The sequence below is a fragment of the Monodon monoceros genome, unplaced genomic scaffold (genome assembly GCF_005190385.1).
Source record: "Monodon monoceros isolate NGI ecotype Baffin Bay Population unplaced genomic scaffold, NGI_Narwhal_1 Super_Scaffold_22, whole genome shotgun sequence".
In the NCBI taxonomy this organism is placed as follows: domain Eukaryota; kingdom Metazoa; phylum Chordata; class Mammalia; order Artiodactyla; family Monodontidae; genus Monodon; species Monodon monoceros.
Window position 1 is genome coordinate 52,403,583 of NW_021703779.1, and position 6,625 is coordinate 52,410,207.

A 6,625-nucleotide genomic window follows, 5' to 3' on the forward strand; every position below is an offset into this window, starting at 1 on the left:
TGTCTTGATCTTTTACAATATCTGCAAGCATTTTTAGGTGAGTAGAGGAAGTTTGGGGATTGATTAGCATCAGGTGGACTTTGAATTTCTTCTAGAACTGCTTTTCAGGTTTTGTAAACATTTGTAAGAAAAGGATAGTTGTATTTTGTTTTTTTGGGTTTTTTTTCATGACTGCTGAGTGGATTTTATTTTTGCCGAGGATGCAGAAAGACACCGAAGGTTAAGATTTAAGCTGAGCTCTCAGTGGCGAGGTGACTCTCCTCCTGAAGAGGGCTGAAGCATCCTGAACTTCGAAAGCTCCAGGTTTAGGTCCAAGAATGTGTACGTGCTGTAATCATGATGCTGGAGATTCTTGTAGGTGGTGTTGTCAAACAGCTCAGCTGGGGTGGCCGCTGGCGTGGACTTCTTTGGTGGACTTTGCTTCTTGGGATTCGGTGGCAGTCCCTTTTCATTCTTTCCTGATTCTGCAGAGAGATAAACTGTAGAAACAAGTCCTCGAAACACTCCTGCTTCTAGGAGCACAGTCTGCTCCTCCTTGCCGCAGCAGAAGGGAGGCTGCTATGGCCGTGACTCGGGCGCGGGCAGGGTGACTGGCCAGGCAGGTGCAGGTCGCACCGGACTGACGCGGCCACAGCATGCTCAGGACAGTTGTTTTTTAATTCCTCAAATAACTGACTCACAGCCTGAATGATATCAAGGGGCTGACCCATTCATCCAGCTATATTATCTTTATATCAGGGAGAAAAGATCAAGCTAAGATGGTTAAAAGACTCCTGTGTTTTAGATTTAGAGTTGTGTGTCTTTGGAATGATTTAATAAATCCTCCCACAAAGGCTTCACAATGTTTTCTTTTCCCTCTAAGTACATAGCTCTATTTTAGCTTGGGAGGAATAACTTTAAAAATGTATTTCTATCAGGCTCTGAATATCAGCCTCCAATCTGGCCAACATCAGACCTAGAGCTCCTTTCAAAAATCCTTTCAAGTATTTAAACTAAAGTTTTACCTATCAGGTGACTCAAAACCAAAACCAATAACTAATCATGGATGCAAAAGTTGTTCCCAAAGAGGGTGCAAATGTGAAGGCTTCCCAAGATCCAGACCCACTCCCAAGATAGCCAAAAGAAAGAAAGACTTAACTCCCTAAGAGCTGGCAATTGTCAGTAGGACTTTAGTTGCAAATAGGGTGCAACACACATTTTTGTCCAGCCACATTCTTGGGGCCTTGAATCTGACAGTTAGCCACCTGCACATGCAAGAACCAATACTTGCATGTCCCAACACGTGGAAAGCCAAGTTGAGTCCTCAGAGCACAAAATGAGAGATAAATAGGAAAGCAATAGCTGTTCCCAGGAGGAAAATAATCAATGGGTACCCCGCAAACCAAATTCACAGGAGTTACAAATTAAAGAACTAATTCTCACAATTTTTTTTGCTAATCTGTATTTGGGAAAGAAAAGACTTTTACCACACTTGCTCAATGGGTCCCCACAGGCAGAGATATGAAAGACTGACATCGAAAGAATTCTTACCTACTGACAGCTGTTGCCAGAGGTCCAAGATCTCTGACTTCAGCTTCTGGACCAAGCAAGGTGTCTCCAAATGATGGAGTCCCTTAATAGTCACCAGAAACTCTAAGGGAGGAGAAGATTTTCCTCAACCCTATTAGGGTCCCTGGCTGGGTTTGACAATTAAACTGACAAATATAGATTAACAGGTAAAATGCCTACAAATTTATTCAGTGTAAGTTTCACATGAGACTGGAGACTTCATAAGGAAATGAGGACCAAAAGAAACATTTAGACATGCATATTTTATGCTATGTTTGATGAAGAATACACAGTCAAGGAGGAATATTATAGGTTAATGAGTATGATGTAATTGTAGTAAACTGGGAGAGTCTTGGCAAAGCTGTTCTTGGTGTCCCTTTGTCTTTGGAGCTATGGATGTTCCTTTCCTTGTAGTGTAGGGAGGGCATCCCTCACATGAGGGTTTTATGTCCTGTTTCAGAGAAGTGGGGGGAGTCAGAGTGACTTCCTGCTTCTGCCACTTTATCAAACTTTTTCAGCTTAAAATATTCAATATGGCAAGGTGCCATATTTTGGGATAGCACTTCCTGAGCCCCATCACTCTCCAGTTAATTCTTTTCTGTTTTGCCCCTTATATCATTGGAAACTTCAAGTTGATCTCCTTTTTCTTTTTTTCTTCATGAGCCACATTTAAATGCATGGCACTTCACCAGATTTAATCAGCACTTCCCACTGTATTCTGAACACATTTAGGGTGTACATTTAATTAATTTAGTTTCATCTTCTTTGCATCATTTGATAGTTGAGGATAAAGAAGAATCTCTATCCAAAACTTAAGCTTTTTTTGGAGTTAATTACTAAGAATAGCAATGTGTTAATAAGAATCGCCTTTCCCTGTCTTGGATGAACACATATGACATACATATGTATGTATGTCACAGCATTTTTAATAAAGGCGAACTTGAATTTCATGAGATATAAATGATATCAAATGTTAAATAAAATGAGTCTCTGAGTTAATTAGGGAAAGAAAGTAACTTGAGTAAACATTATGGAAAATAACCTAGGACACGTTAACTTAAAAAGGCTGTTTGCTTACATTTTGTGGCTGTTTGTCAAAATTAAGACTTTAATAAATACCATGTAGAAAGTTTCTGGCACCAGGTAGAATTTTGTGATTTGATTCAGTCCCACCTCTTGCCCTTCAAAGATTTTTCTGAATGACTAGTTTAGAATGCATCTGTGATAATTTTCCAACTTTTTTTCTAGAAAAATTCTTAATTTTGGAATCATACAAATTTTTCCTCTGTTTCCTACTTTAGTATTGATTAGTATACACATTCTTATTCATTACAATATGTTCATTGTGAACTCAAAGTCACAGTTTATTTATTCTCCTTCAGAATAAATTAAGTATACAACTCTTTCTGTGATATTCTTTTGTTTTCATTAAAGAAAATATATTTTTATACTTGTTAAAAGAGTAAGGAAGACTTTATTCAGGATATTTGCTATCGTTGTCAAGACTATCAAAATACAGGAGAGAGATCAGCCGCAACTCTGAATATAGCTAAGACAACTGGGGATTTATAGCTAGTGAGCAGAATGAGAGGATCATTAAATGGAATATTACTAAAATAATACATTAAGGGTAGGAGAATTCTTCCTAAACCATCTTAACAGGATTACTGCTAAAAGAAGGCCAGGGTGATCAGATATCAAGGGTGGGGGATCATCTCTAAACTGACTTAGCAGCATTTTTGCTACAACTGGACTAGGCAGGCCAAATACAGGGCCCAAGGATGAGGCCTAGTTTAAGAAAGGATTCAGAAGAGTCTATCTAAAGTCTAGTCAATGGCAGAGCCTTTGTCAGTTCCTCCTCTTGTTCAAGGACAGAAGAGAAATTCTTCTTTTTTTTGAACAATATGAGTTTTTCATTTGGTCACCTTTCATTCAGTAAAGGCCAGCTGAACTATCTGTTGGGACTTGGTAGTAGAGGATATTTGCTAGATAGTGCAAACCCCCAGGCATTTCAATGATGTTGTAGGTTATGAAAAGAAAGACAAAGATTAATGGCTAGAGCAGACTATAAACTCATTTTCTGTGTCCAGAGGACAGCCAGTTGAGATTTCCAGATGTTGGGAGAAGATTTCCAGATATTAAACTTCTGCTTACAGATCTTCTCTAGAAAGTCCTAATAAGGATCTGAGCAATCCGGTTTTAGTTATTAATGATGTCAAGTCAATGGCGAGGGAGAAAAATTAGTATCATTCGTTTGGAGAGTTGTATCTAGATGTTGGAGGAAACTAGAGGAATTGAGGATTTGGTAAGGAATAACAAAATGTGCAATCCAGTTTATAGGTAGACAAAAAAACCATATGAGCCTCAGATCATAAATTAGTGTGTTTAGGAAGAAAGGTATCCTTAGACTTTCTATGTTTTGATTAAAGATTTTGTTTTTCTCCCCTATAAAGCAATATATCCTAATTATATAAAAAGTTAAAAGTTAAAACAAGTAGAAGGAAGAAAAAACACTCATAGTTCTGCATCACAGAATCACTATTTATATTAAATTTAACTCCATTGTATTTTCTCCCATTCTTTAAATACTTAAAATTTTTCCTTTTTACATAAGTATGATTATAATATACATACAAATTTATCTTTTTAAAATTTTCTCAAGTTGGGACTAGTCATTTTTCAACATAAATTTAATAGCTATAGGATATGATATTGAATTAATATACTAGAATTTACTTCAAAATTGACCTATTGTTGTATATTAGGATGTTTTATTCATTTTCTGTTTATTATAGTGTTTAGAAATCTGTAATTATTTAGACTGTTTTTACCACACATCGTGTTAGGAGGGATCCAAAAGCACTGTATTATAAAAGTAAGGTACAGTCTTTACTGCAGAGAGAAATCACAACAAATTGGTGACAAAAAATTAGTCATAGCATACAGAAAATTGTTTTACTGTCCAGTTATTAGCTTTAAAATATTATAGTATAAAGTTGAATGCAAGGCCTGTAGATACACATATTTCTTACATTGAAATCTCTCAGTAGACAAAAAAAAAACAGTACTTATGGTTAAACCATTTGGAAAAGGACATTTCTGAAAATTGAAAAAAATTGATAAAATAAATCAGACCGTAGCACTGGCTAACACAGACTTTCTTTAAAATATTGATAGTTGCAGATTGCTGTCTGGGGCTTATATCAAAATTCTTTCACTTATATGCCAATTATAACTACACTTACTTGGGCCATTTGACATTCATCATCTGGAGAGACTTCTAAGGTAATTAACTATCCAAGTATTCGTTTATTTATAGTCTATTTGGTTACACAAAGGACCTTCAAATCTGCTCTAGGCCTCTTTTCTGCTAGACTTATGCAGCTGCCTAATCAAAGCACTATATTAGGCAAGCAGAGAGAAACTAAAATTCTTGGAGACCATCATTTTTACCCTAATTAAATAACAGAAAAGTACATACATACAGAATAAAAAATAGAGGACCAGTAAACCATACAAGGTGGCCTGTGATAGACCACTTAAAATCACAAAGAGTACTTACGCTTGCCCAGATTACCTTCAAGGAAGAGGATTTATTATTAAATTGCACAGAAAACTTAGGTATCATGGGAACCATTTTGGTAACCATCTAGTCACCCTGGGCCTAAGCAGTTCTAAGACTAGGCTTCCTGAAGAATCAGAGTTACAGTAGTTCATTATCATCCATAATACATACATAGCTCATTATCTTGTACTCTGTGTTTATGGGTTTACTTCCTTACTGAACAAAGTTTCACATCAACCCACCATGTGGGAGAATGAACTCCCTCAGGCACATCACCTCAGATAACAAATCCTGGTTGTCAGTTTTGATGAATTTGACACACATGTGACAAGCCTACAAGGCCCTCTATGATCTGGTGCTTGATCGCCTTCTGAATATAGGTTGTAATGTTCTCCTCCTTGCTCAATTTATTCCAGCTAGTGGGCCTTTCTGTTCTCTAAAACACTGAGTTCACACCAGCCTCAGAGCTTTTGCATTCACTGTTCCAATTGCCTGGGATGTATTTCCACCAGATCTTCCTATGGCAGACTCCATTCACTTCAAATGTAATTTTTATGGTCCTTTGTAATACTGACTACCCACATCACATCTTTCTCTTTTCCCTTACCTCTCTTATTTTTCATAATTCTTATTACAACCTGATATTATATTATATACTTGTTTATTTGCGTATCAGTCTGTCCCTTCACTACAATATGAGCTCCTTGAGGGCAAGGACTGTCTGTTTGGTTTACTGCTCAGTTCCCAGAAGAGATATGGAACAAAGGAATGTCTATCATTTGAAGTTCTTTACAAATTGTAGTACTTGCTCGTGGTGAAGTTATTCATATGAATATATACTTACTTACAAGACCTTTGACAAAGAATATCTCCTCAACCAAACTCTAGCCAGGCTCCTCTGAGTCCTCTTATCAACTAAAACTCAATGTTGGCCTATAAAAACACTTGAATAAATACTAACATAGTTTCTAACAACTCCAGGCTACATCCCTAGGATGACTCTTGTCCCCCTTAAATTGTCTACTTGAGAAAACAAAAAGATTCGCAAAGAATTTACTGTTTTTTTCAGTCAAAACCTTAAAATGGAAGACCTCTCTCCAGATCTGTGTGGGAGGGAAGGAATCTAACTTCAAGAAGCACCAGTTAACAAATCCAGATAGATTTCACATGGATTAACCCAATCCTTTCCCTTTTTTTGTAATTTTTCATTTTCCTAACTCTATTAAGCCTCTATTCAATCCCCTTTCTATTCCCTCATTCTCTTTTTAAAATACCCTGTTACCTCTGCACAAATCAAATTTGAGTTTAGTTAACACTGGACTCTTTTATTTATTGCAATACTATATTCATAATTTAAAAGACAATCTCTGAAATAAATGGTGCTGGGAAAAAAATGGATATTCACTGTAAAAGAATAAAACTACCACTGTATCATACCACTTACAAAAATTAACTTGAAATGGGCTAAAGACTTAAATGGAAACCATAAAACTTCTAGAAGAAAACAGAAGA

General features: G+C 36.5%; 1 pseudogene; it reads right to left on the reverse strand.

Moving 5' to 3' along the window:
• Positions 1-240: 240 nt before the first annotated feature.
• Positions 241-637, reverse strand: LOC114905804 (annotated as a pseudogene).
• Between the last annotated feature and the right edge of the window lie 5,988 nt (positions 638-6,625).